The sequence below is a fragment of the Apodemus sylvaticus genome, chromosome 3 (genome assembly GCF_947179515.1).
Source record: "Apodemus sylvaticus chromosome 3, mApoSyl1.1, whole genome shotgun sequence".
NCBI classification, from domain to species: domain Eukaryota; kingdom Metazoa; phylum Chordata; class Mammalia; order Rodentia; family Muridae; genus Apodemus; species Apodemus sylvaticus.
This window is the reverse complement of record NC_067474.1, coordinates 160,203,688-160,216,114: the sequence shown is the minus strand read 5'-3', so window position 1 is coordinate 160,216,114 and position 12,427 is coordinate 160,203,688. Positions and strand designations below refer to the sequence as shown.

The 12,427-nt window shown below is 39.7% G+C and overlaps 3 protein-coding genes across 26 annotated transcripts in view; 2 read left to right on the top strand and 1 right to left on the bottom strand.

The window, feature by feature from the left end:
- The window catches only part of LOC127681600 (oocyte zinc finger protein XlCOF6-like), a 1,434,619-nt gene that overhangs the window by 919,655 nt on the left and 502,537 nt on the right, over positions 1 to 12,427 (bottom strand). For 2 of the 23 annotated variants that reach the window (XM_052178007.1, XM_052178041.1), the window contains exon 1: positions 11,233 to 11,342. The exons of 17 other annotated variants lie outside the window; for them this stretch is intronic. The gene's annotated coding sequence lies outside the window, so the exon portion shown is untranslated. Of the gene's footprint in view, positions 1 to 11,232; positions 11,343 to 12,427 lie in introns of those variants that run through there. 4 more of the 23 variants (XM_052178033.1, XM_052178042.1, XM_052178021.1 and 1 more) reach the window with 3 other exon arrangements.
- The window catches only part of LOC127681615 (oocyte zinc finger protein XlCOF6-like), a 988,257-nt gene that overhangs the window by 531,831 nt on the left and 443,999 nt on the right, over positions 1 to 12,427 (top strand). The gene's annotated exons all lie outside the window — the stretch shown is intronic.
- Positions 1 to 12,427, top strand: part of LOC127681617 (oocyte zinc finger protein XlCOF6-like) — a 1,149,846-nt gene that overhangs the window by 786,275 nt on the left and 351,144 nt on the right. The gene's annotated exons all lie outside the window — the stretch shown is intronic.

Genomic DNA, 12,427 nt, shown 5'->3' with positions numbered 1-12,427 from the left:
AAGGTCAGGTTTCTAGCTTTGTACCCTACAGACATTTCACACTGAACATTCTCAGATATTCCAAAAAGTTTAGGCAGCCTATCAATAAAATACTATCTTCTTTCTCATTGTAAAAATATAATTTCAAGATGGACTAAAAAACCAATTTGAATAATAAATCTTATTTGCAAATGAAAAGTATATACTGTTATGTTTTCGAATGTGATAGTTTATATTAATACTAAACAGTTGTCCCATTTTCAGAAAAAAATGAATTCCAGAGAATTCTCGCTAGAGTCGGTTGATGCTGAGCCTGGTGACCTCAGTTCAGTGTCTGTGAGACCCATATTAATACTACAAACTTTTCTCTTATATTGATACTTGAACTGTGGCATGTGCACAGTCACAGTCCAGCACATCCAAAAAATTTTTTTGAACCCAAATAAGGTCAAATTACATCAACTGCAACAAAGCACACCATGGGTTTCATCTCTAGAACTCACACAGTGTAGGCAAACAACAGACACCAAGGAGCATTTCTCTCACTGCCACATATACAGCATGGCCCAGGAGCATAAACAGTTCAAACATTTGTAATTTTTTTTTGTTTTTTTAATTATTTTATTTATTTTCTATGTATACATTGTTCTGCCTGCAGGTATGCATGCACAGACAGAAGAGGGCAGCACATCTCAGTACCGATGTTTATGAGCCTTTATGTGGAAATGCTTATCTTAGCTTCTATTAGAGACTACTTGCTTCTGTGAAGATCCAACTTCAGCTGCCTGATATGAAAAAGTGGTCAGTCCTTCTGGTACTCATGGACACTGGCAGCTCAAGTCATTTCTCCTGCATTTGGATTGAAGAGCAAATTAAAGGTAGAGTTATGTGACTCTGGGACTCTATATGTTGATCCTGATTTTTGCCAGAAAATCAACACAACAATGTAATCCTTTATTAAATATTAAATACAGACAAGTGATGGACCTTCATCAGCAAAATGCCTCCAGAATTTTCCAGCTGGAAGGGGCCAGACACACATTCCAAGGGCTTATATAAAAAATTAATTAGGTCATGATATTTTCCCAATAGGCCTGCTTATTTCCACAGAACTACAAATCCCAACATTCCAGGAACTAACCTGGTTCCTGCGGCTGTTAGCCTTACAAGTTAATTTTGTGAATTATATACACAACAACTCCACCTTAATTTCAGGAGGAAGAAGGAGAAATGCCTACTGAGTCTTGTGAGGGGAGCTCAGGAAAGCTCAGAAGAAACAACCAACATGTTGAGCGCAGGGTCACTGCCCACAATAGGGAAGAGCAGGCAGCTTGAGACCTGGACATGGTGGTGATCCTCCCTGGGTCTAGGTGGTAAGTAGAAGACAGATGTGTTCCCCAATGAGGTTTCTCTCTTTTTTTTTAGATCTGGTCATTCCCTGGAAATGATGGTGTGCTCTGCAGGGCTGCATATGCACAGAGCATTTGGAGCAGGTGGTTTTGTAGAAAATGCCTTGGTAGGAGGCAAAATTTAGAGAGCAAGACCCCTAGTTTCTCTTACTATCTTCTATAAGTTGTATTTTGTTTTGTTTCCTTTTTTTTTTTTCTCCCGAGACAGGGTTTCTCTGTATAGCCCTAGCTGTCCTGGAACTCACTTTGTAGACCAAGCTGGCCTCAAACTCAGAAATCCACCTGCCTCTGCCTCCCAAGTGCTGAAATTAAAAATGTGCACCAAGATAGCCAGGCTATCTTGTACAAGTTCTCCTCTTAGCATTTAACATTTAGGAGTAAGATCCCTTTGTAGTTAACTTGGTGGAGGTTGTAAAAGGTATCTATTGCTTTGGGTAACACTCAAATAATAAGTGTGAGATTCAGGAGTACAATAGATATGTAAAGGATTTAAAGATACTTAGATAATAGTGAAACTAAATAGAAAGTAGCAGCGGAAGGAGCACCTCTAAAAGATAAGTAGTATGCTAATCAGGCCTGCTAGAGATTACAATGCTGAGAAGCATATTATTTACCAGAATTGTCCCAAATTTTGACTTAAATACACAACAAATGAGACAGCCCTGATTTACATCCAGTCACTAGGCCATCACCATATCAAAGACCAGACCTCTAAAGAGCTGCTCAAGCAGGGCAGTACAGGGCAATACCCAACATTAGGCCTGCTGTGCCATAATGGTTCAATTTTCTTCTTGAGAAAATCATATTCAGCCACAAGAACAAAAGTACACTGTTATCAACTCTTTCCAAAGAAAAAAAATCACCCTACTGTTGAGAACTAGCCTGATCAAACAAGGCTTTATATGGGGCCTTCACATTTGGAGTATGTCATAGCTCATTGTTAACCCAGAAATGTGCTTAGCAGAGCCAGTAACAGCCTGGGGCCTGGGCCTTGGGGACACTCACTAAGAGCCCAAAGTATTGACAATAAAATAAAGTTCTGTTGCAGAATATTTGATCATATAAGGAAACCAGAGATTGTGTTCTAGTGTGGTTCAGCCCTTAGCACATGCCTTCAATTCTACTGCCCAAATTGTAGATTTGCCCTTCATATACAAGGAATGCCAAGTTAGTTTGTAAAAGGAAGCATCCATGCTTGAAAGTGATGTTTAATTTAGTGGCATATAAAGTGAAAAATCAGAGAGAGATTTTAAAGAATTGGATATGGTCAACTCTGTCAAAAAACAGAGGAAAGAGAAGTTACTTCATAAAGTACAGTGCAGAGAAAGGAACAAGTTCCCAGAAGAAGTTTGCATAGACAGGTTGAGGTGAGGACAAGCTAGACACAGGTGAAGACAGAACAAGCCAGAGAATGACAAGGATACAGAAGATTGCAACTTATTGCTAGAGTTAGTATGAGGCCACGCAGAGCAATGGAAGAGAAGCTGACAGAAGCCAGATTGAATGCCTTCATGTAGAAGATTTTGAGCCTGAACAGCTGAGTTGAATCAGTCAGGTAGAATAACCTGCTGTTTTAGGGCAATGGTGTCAGTAAGAAATGAATCTAGCAATATCTGTACTATGTAAATATTTCATCTTCCTAAATGTCTAGACTTGCAGTCTCTAGTCCATATTCAAAGTGTTCAAAGCATAACCTGGGTCCTGGCCCTAACAGAGACTTAAGGGGACAGCATACGTTGAATGAAAAATTCATGCTAGGCTGACTACTGTAATAATTGGCCTGAGATGAATGAATGAAGTCAGTAAAGCATTTTTTTTTATTTACACTTTACTTGTGTGTGAAGTGATTTCTTTCTGTGAAAGCATATTAATTCTAGGACAGCTCCATCTTCAGCCTTTTACAAGAAGAAACATTCACAAAAAAATGTTTCTGATACAAACTGTGGGGTCTCAAATGACCTTGATCCCAGTCTTTTTTGTCCCCTGCACAATGACCTTGCTTTTTCTCTTGATTAAACAGCTCAAATTCTTGAGTTCTAATTGGTGTAGCTTGGGGATTTTTCAATTATATTCTTTATCTTGCTATTGATCTTTAAATTTCATTTTACTTTTGCATCACTGCTCTGATCACTTACTTTTTTCTATTGCCAATATTCCCCAGTTATGAGGACACCAGCTCCACACCCCTGCTCTGCTCCTGCCCCTTTCCCAGCCCAGCAGCTCCTCTGACCTGGCAGGTGACAGGACTGGCTGCTGCTGAATTTCCTAGGAGGCCAGCACAGCAACTGCAGCTTAAGGAAGTTTTCAGGTTCCAGAACTTCTAGGCACTACTCTCCCACCAGGTCTTGCTGACTAACAGGCAGCCAAGATGCATGGAGAATGCTAGAATGGTGAAATTTCCAGTCACTTCCACCTGGTTCCTCAGAGCCACTCCTTCTGTTCCCACCCAATATTCAGCAGTTTCCTGTAATTCTTCTAAGCCCACCTACTTTGTGAACTTTTTTTGTTGTTTTTGTTTTGTTCGAGACAGGGTTTATCTGTGTATCACTGGCTGACCTGGAACTCACTCTGTAGACAAGGCTGGTCTCAAACTCAGAACTGCCTCCGAAGTGCTTGGATTAAAGGCAAGCACCACCACTGCCTGGCCCTTACCGAACTTTAAATTAATTAGTTTCCCAATTTTTCTCAGCAATTTTTGTTGGTTTGGATTTTTCTTGCTTGCTTGCTTGTTCCTTTCTATTTATTTTGTCTTTTTCTTCAACTTATCTAGTCATGCAGGTGTGCTCTCCCTCCCTATCAGGATCCATTCTCCGATCTCTGTTGCAGGCTGTATTCCACACCACTGCAGCTGTCAGGATGCACAGGACATAAGCTGCACAGTTGCCCCACAACCTTGCTGCCAGACTAGACCAGAATGGCACCTGGGTTTTGAACCATCCTGCCTAAATTCTCACATTGTCAGTCTAGCCACCTGGGCTAAAAATATACACAACTAAGCAATCCCTCTGAATTCTGATGCTCAGAACAAATAAGCAAACAAAGTAAAACTAGGCTAAAATGTCCTTGGATCAAACCACAAACCATATATGTATCTCCTAAGAAGGGCAATCTACTGGAGATAAAAAATAAGGAATGGAAAACCCAGAGGCATGATCAAAGTTTGTAAACCATGTAATTCAACTGAAAGAGGACAGGAATGAAATGATTTGTTGGAAAGAAAATAATATCAAATGACTGAAGGAAATGAGGACAACAGGGGATATGAAAATTGAGTTTAATATTGGTGACAAACACCAAAAGAAGAGACCCTGGAAATAAAATACGGTAAGCCAAATGATAATATCTCATAGAGAACCTGTGGGAGACAGATTATCAAACTTGAAGAAAAGATAGAGGAGCTGGGTTTCTCAGTGAAAAAAAAATGATGAATTAAAATGTTAGGTTAAGGCACAATACTATTTACTGCTTGAAGAGGGAGGTAAAATAGAGAAACTCCTTTAGAAAACTGTCTACATTTTTCTCAAAAACAAAAGAAAAAGAAAGAAAACTAGAAATAGAACTACAATACAGACTACACTGTTTAGTCGTTTTCATAGATGTTTTCCTGATTGTACTATTAAATACTCTATGTACACACATGCACATCTGCATATGCTCTGGAAAGGACACACCAGAATTACCCAAGTTTCTTTAGAGATTCTAGCTAGGAAATCAGCTCTTATCATGATTATAATAAGTTCCATGATTCTCAGGAGACTTCTGAGGTTCAATAACTGTTATGATGATTGTGACAGGTTACAACAGATACCTCAGAAACACAAGCCCAGACCTGGGGGTCTGTCTTTAAAGTACAGATTTCTGAGGCCATGAACACCTTTCAGAGGGCAGGGCTTCTTGTTTTCTTTTTGGTGAGTTTTATTCTTTTCCATATGATTACTCAAAAAATGATTGCACAATCTTATTGATTCTGTACATGTGCATACATTAAACACACTGATGATGAATATTGTATCTGAGTTAAGAAATAAATGTGATTCCTTCAGAGGCATTTAACTAAGTTTGAGTCCTATGTTGAATTCTACACTTCATGATCCCTGTGCCTTCAATCTTCTGTTTGTCTGTTGTATGAGTTTAAATGTGACAGAAGTCTGAAGGCTCTCTTGTGTATCTCTCCCTGTGTGATCGATCGCCTTCAGTCTCTGTGTATGTGTCTATCTGTGTACTTTGTATGTATCTATCTGTCATCTATTTATATCTTCCTGGCTAGACTTAAGAAAGAGATTTGCAGTTTTTATGGAAAATTAAGGAAACCATCACACGGGGAAGGAATGGGATAGTATATGGAAATCCTCAACACAGTTCTAAAAAGGATCAGGTAACTGGCTGCAAGCTATCAAGACAACAAACATTTAGAATCATCACTGTTTATCAACCAATTAATGTAGGAATGTTGCTTTAAGCCTCTGTATTTCATGCTTTCAGCAAATGACACTCATGCAGTTTCAGTCTGGGCATGAAAAAGTACATAAATTACCGTTGTAGCTATGCATCAGCTTAGGTTTTAAAAGTTGATAATGAGGGACCCTAAGGACTTTTCTAGTCCCACACCCTCCTTTCAGCTTCCTGCTCCTGCCTAGAGTCAAGGCTAGGCCAAGGTCCAGTCTACACCCACAGGAACATTCACAAGCAAAAATTTCTCAGAATGTACTGACTGATTGTTACCTGACCCTCAGGAAAGTCACAAGTAGAGTTCAAATGCATCTCATGCTTGCTAGACAATAGAATTAAAAGGCAATAAACTTAGTCAATCTGTTTGAACTCTAACAGTAGTGATGTAAGATGTGCCCCTAAAAAGTATTAAAAACTGCTTGTAACAGTGATTCAAGGTCCCCTTCTTCATACCTCACCTTGAGGGACTATTTGAAAGTCAACCCAGAGCCTCTGGAAATCTTGCTTTTGCATTGATCTGTATCTCTAAGTACCACAGACCAAGGTTCAGGGTCTCACAATAACAAAAGAAATCCATGGGAAACAATATATTTTTTTTTACATTGTTCTTTGAAAAGTATGCTAAACCACCAAGTTGAGTATACAGTAAGACCACAGTGTTAAATCTCAAAACTCTTAAAGTTGGATTAAGTCTGGTTGTGAGGTCCAGGAAAACTCCCCATAGAAAGTAAGACCTTGTGTATACTACATTGCCTCACATACGGTTCTCACAATGCATAGGAAAGCACCATGGGGCAAGATTCCATGGAGTTCTGATGGCTGTATTCTGTGTAAGATGTTTAAAAAAAAAAACTTGAACAGTGCAATTTATAAGTCTATGAAGGTGATTCTAATGAATTTTCTGAATATTGAAAAATGTGGAATCCCAGGTGATCTAGTCTTTTCTACTGGGTTACATCTACTGACTTGTTAACAAAAATGGCTTTATAAAAAATACCCAAACAATTCAGACCACTGACAACAAAAGGGATTGCTTTCCATAAACTCACAGCAAGTCCTTATTGCTGAAGACAAGACTGAAACAGCTGACTGTACTGAAGAAGTCAGGCTAGTGCCTGCCTGCAAGAACATTGACCTTCCATTTGTCCTTGTTATGGGCAGATGCTTTGCAAGCTACACAAAATGAAATACACTCAAAATAAACCACAAAGCCTTTGATCTATAATCTGTACTTTCTGAATAATATGATAGGTCAATGATGTCATGAAAAGATTGGAAATAATCAATATCTGATTTGACTTAAATACCAAGGCACCCTTGTTGTCAGGCGGTGTTGGTGCACGCCTGTAATCCCAGCACTTGGGAGGCAGAGGCAAGTGGATTTCTGAGTTAGAGGCCAGCCTGGTCTACAGAGTGAGTTCCAGGACAGTAGGAAGCCGTCCTGAGCTATTCAGATTTAATGCTTACTCATGGCCCTAAGGTGGTGGCTGCTAAAATATGAGAACAATTAGCTAGAGCCTTCCCCATGAGCTGTCAGTGCAAGAAGAGTGCGAGTTCCTGCCCTAACCGCTGAAAGTTCCTGAAGGCGGCTTTAACTCCAGGTGTCCCCGTGTCCCCATTGGTTGACCTCGCTTCCTGCTTCTGATCACTAGGGGTGTCTCTCCACACATCCCTCCTTTGCTCTTGTGTGAAGGTCAATTCCTTCTCTGTAAGCCTTAAAACCCATTCGTCTCCCCGACATTAAATGAGGCCATGACACAACCCAGACTGACTTGTCTTTCTTAGCGTGCTTGGGCTCCCTTCTCTCTTCCCCCCATTTTTGACCCTCAGGTAGTGCCTCTTCGAGACCCTGGAATAACTGGACCTGCTGGACGGGTCACAGGACAGCCAGAGATATACAGAGGAAACCCTGTCTCGAAAAAAAAAAAATCCAAAAAACCAAAATAAATAAAGAAAAAGAAAAAACAAAAACAAAAAACAAAACAAAAAACCCAAAACTACCCTAGTTAAATGTTATTTACCTCTATGAACATGTGTGATGGACATAATTATAGTGGTGTAAGACCCCCAAAAACCGAGGGCACCCCAGTGCTCCATTGCTCAGAAGGGGACACCCATATCACTCTTGAGAAATAGCCTTGATGCAATAGCAAGAGGATTTTTATTCCAGAGACTCTGGGCTACACAGTCGTACACTGCACAGGGGTAGAGAACTTTGGGGCTCCAAGTGCAGAATTGGGACACCTTTAATAAGTTTACAACAGAGCCCGCAAATCACAAACCAATCATTCCTTAGCATCGAGAGCCCACATAGTGCGAGCCAATCGATTTGTACCACTCCATAGTTTTTAAGCCAATCAGTTTAAATTATCGGAACCTGCGCTCTGTGGACCAATTAGTTTCCTATTTTCTTGGAGGTCTATAGCTGCGTGAACTCCTAGATGGGGGATAAGGGTGTGAGCAGTTTATAGAAGCAAGATAAGCAAAAAATTAGCTCATTTCCAGTTACCTTATGGGACCAAGATGACCTAGTCAAGGCCTTTTTGCCTGGCTCTTAACAAAGGGCGGGCTCTGGAATGCGACCTTTTACCTAGTTTCTAACAAAGAGCACAAAGAATGGGCTCTGAATATGAAGTGTTTGGGGTTCCTTAGAAGGCTGGAGCTTCTTTGGAGCAAGATAGCATTTTAAACTTCTGACTTCTTGGGGTCATTAAAGAGTTCGGCTGTATTTTCTATCCCTTCAGTGGTAGTTTTTGTGGACACTCCGGTGTTATAAATAATGTCAAAGAGTTTTCTATATGAGGTAAAGCATAACACTTTCATTGGAGCAGTCTACCAGCTGCTATTTACATCAAGACTATTCAAGCCTTTTCCAGGGTGAAATTTCCCTCCCTGTATTGGTGTTTTCCTCCTATTATCCTTTGTAGGGCTGGGTTTGTGGATAGATATTGGGTAAACTTGGTTTTGTCAAGGAATATCTTAGTTTCTCCATCTACGGTGATTGAGAGTTTTGCTGGATATAGTACTTTTGGCTGACATTTGTGTTCTCTTAGAGTCTGCATGAGATCAGCCCAGGATCTTCTAGGCTTCATAGTCTAAGGTGAAAAGTCTGCTGTGATTCTGATAGGTCTTCCTTTATATGTTACTTGGCCTTTTTCTCTTACTGCCTTTAATATTCTTTCTTTGTTTAGTACATTTGGTGTTTTGATTATTATGTGACGGGAAGTATTTCTGTTCTGGTCCAGTCTGTTTGGAGTTCTGTAGGCTTCTTGTATATTCATGGGCATCTCTCTCTTTAGGTTAGGGAAGTTTTCTTCCATAATTTTATTGAAGATATTTGCTGGCCCTTTAAGTTGTTAATCTTCACTCTCATCTATGCCTTTAATCCTTAGGTTTGTTCTTCTCATTGTGTCCTGGATTTCCTAGATATTTTGGGTTACAAGCTTTTTGTTTTTTGCATTTTCTTTAATTGTTGAGTCCATGATTTCTATGGTATCTTCAGCGTCTGAGATTCTTTCTTCTATCTCTTGTATTCTGTTGTTGATATTTGCATCTATGTCCACTGATTTCTTCCCAAGGCTTTCTATCTCCAAAGTTGTCTCCCTTTGAGTTTTCTTAGTTGTTTCTACTTCTGATTTTAGATCCTGGATGGTTTTGCTTAGCTCCTTCACTTGCTTGTTTGTGCTTTCCTGTAATTCTTTAAGAGATTTGTGTGTTTCCTCTTTCATGACCGCAGCTTGTTGACCAAAGTTCTCCTGTATTTCTTTAAGTGTTTTTTGTGTTTCCTCATTATTGGCTTTTGTATTCTCCTGGATTTCTTTCAATGATTTTTGTGTTTCCCTTGCAAGGGATTCTGACTTTTGATCCATTTTCTCCTGAATTTCTTTAAGTATGTCCTTCATGTGTTCCTGTACCAGCATCATGACCAGTGATTTTAAATCCAAATCTTGTTTTACTGGTGTGATGGGGTATCCAGGACATGCTGGTAAAGGAGAATTGGGTTCAGATGTTGCCATATAGCCTTGATTTCTGTTAGTGACGTTCCTGTGTCTGCCTTTTGCCATCTAGTTCTCACTGCTGTTAGTTGGTGTTGTCAATGCTGGAAACCTGAAGATGGGAAAATATTGTTCAGAAAGAACCTGGAACTCTTCATGGTACAAAAATAAAACATGCCAATACCAGGCAAAAGGATAAACATGTAGAAAAGAGAATATATCATGAAAATGTCTCTTTTTATTTTAGGATTTCAGATTACCCTATGAGATGTGAAAATCAGTCACACAGTTAACACACTTACAGAGTCCTTTTCCCGGCAACATGGAGGAGGAACAAGGAAGAATGTAAGAAAAATATTGTGACACACAGAATCCAGACTGTTGAACTTATCCAACAAGAGGTCTCTGGGAAAAATGCCCTGATGCAGCGTCTAAGCATTACCACACCTGCAAGAAGTCCACACTGCAGAACTCAACAAACCATCAATGTGCAAGGGCAGAAGCTTTTCATGAACCAAGGAGACATTTTTTCTTAAATAAGTAAGCAATCATAATTATTTCAAAGATGCTTTCAAAGTTTGTCTTAATCCATAGTAAGTTTTCTACTTATAAAATTATCGTGGCCTGCATCTTGCAGCATGCTGTGCTGAACCTTGGAAGGATTCAAAGAAATTCAGAAGGCATGGCTAACTAGAGAGCCTGTTAACATATCAGTTAAAGGTTGCACACATGCTGCACTTGGTTTTCCTCTGATGACACTCAGGGTTAAAAGATCCTACTATATATGTTCTCCTCAGCCATACCTTGCTGCAATCCTGTCTTCATCTTTCATTCAATCCTAAGGTGTACTATTAATAACTAAGCTTATGAAGACACAATTCTGAATGCTGTATTTACATCAAAGACTGCATATACGTCAGTGTTAAATTAATGGAGAGTATAACTTTGCTTGGTTAGTGTTAATATTTACAGCCATATGATGGTGCTTTATAACGAAAATTTTCTAATTCAATCAAATCTGCACTGGTCCCCCAAATGAGAAATATCCACAAGTTCGTTCCCTGGAGAAAGGAAAATGAAATAGTAAACATAGGAACAGGGGAGTTAAAAAAGTACGAATGAATTTGAATTCACATAGCTTTATTAAGGCCGTTGTTAAGACAACCCTCTTGCTAAACTCCAAATCGAGCCAAGGATCTACGAGGTTAATTAGAAAAATATTCTGGCAACCATAAAATTAATTAAAACATCGCCCCAAACCCCAGTTTATAGGATCTCAAACTTCCTGATAACGGTAAGATACCCACAACACAATTGTGGGAGTGGCGGCAGAAAATGCACCCCTGCTCCACACCCCTGCTCCGCTCCTGCCCCTTTCCCAGCCCAACAGCTCCTCTGACCTGGCAGGGGACAGGACGAGCTGCTGAATGTCCTAGGAGGCGAGGACAGCAACTGCAGCTTAAGGAAGTTTTCAGGTTCTGCAAACAGGAGGCACTCGTCTCCAACAATGACTTCCGCACTGCGACTCAGCAGAGAAACCCAGAGAATTCTGGAAGGGCGGGACTTCCTGTAACTTCCGCCTCCTTCCTCAGAGCCACTCCTTCTGGACCCGCCCAATACTCAGCAGCTTCCTGTAACTCTAATCCCACCTGCTTAGGGATCTTTGAATTAATTAGCTTCCCAAGTCTTCACAGCAATTTTTGTTGTTTTGAATTCTTGTTTGCTTACTTATTATTCCTTTGTTTTTATTTTGTCTTTTTCTTAAATTCATCTAATCATGAAGAGGCCCACCCTCGCCATCAGGAGCCTCTCCTCCACTTCTGTTGCAGGCTGCCTTCCACACTGCCTCCCAGGACCTACTCTGCACAGCTTCTTCACAGTCTTGCTGCCAGACTAGACCAGAATTGGATGTTGCACCTGGTTCTGAACCCTGCAAATACAACTGATCCTAACTTCTCACATTGTAAGTATAGCCCCAAAGATGAAAAAAAAATGCACACAATTAACCAATTCCCCTGAATTCTGATACTCAGAACAAATACCCCCCAAAAAGTATAAAATATACTTGAATCAAACCACAAACCATGTATGTATCCCGTAAGGAAGGCAATTTACAGGAGATCCAAGATAGAGAACTGAAAATCCAAGAGTCATGATCAAAGAGATCAAAGTTTGTAAACCATGTAAATCCACTGAAAGAGGACAGGGACAAAATGATTTGTGAGAAAGAAAATAATAGAAGATGCCTGAAGGAAATGAGGACAACATGGGATAAGAAAACTGAGTTTAACAGGTGGATAGAAACACCAAAATAAAATAAAATAAAATATAAAATGACCCTGAAAATAAAATGCAGCAAGCCAAATAATAATAACTCATAGAGAACCTGTGGGAGACAGATTATCAGATTTGAAGAAAAGGCAGAGGAGATAGATTCCTCAAACGAAATGATGAATCAAAATATTAGGTTAAGGCACAATATTATTTATTGCTTGAAGGGGGGTAAAACAGAGAAACTCCTTTACAAAACTGTCTAGATGTTTCTCAAAAAAGGAAGAAAGAAAGAAAGAAAGAATGAATGAATGAAAGTAAGAA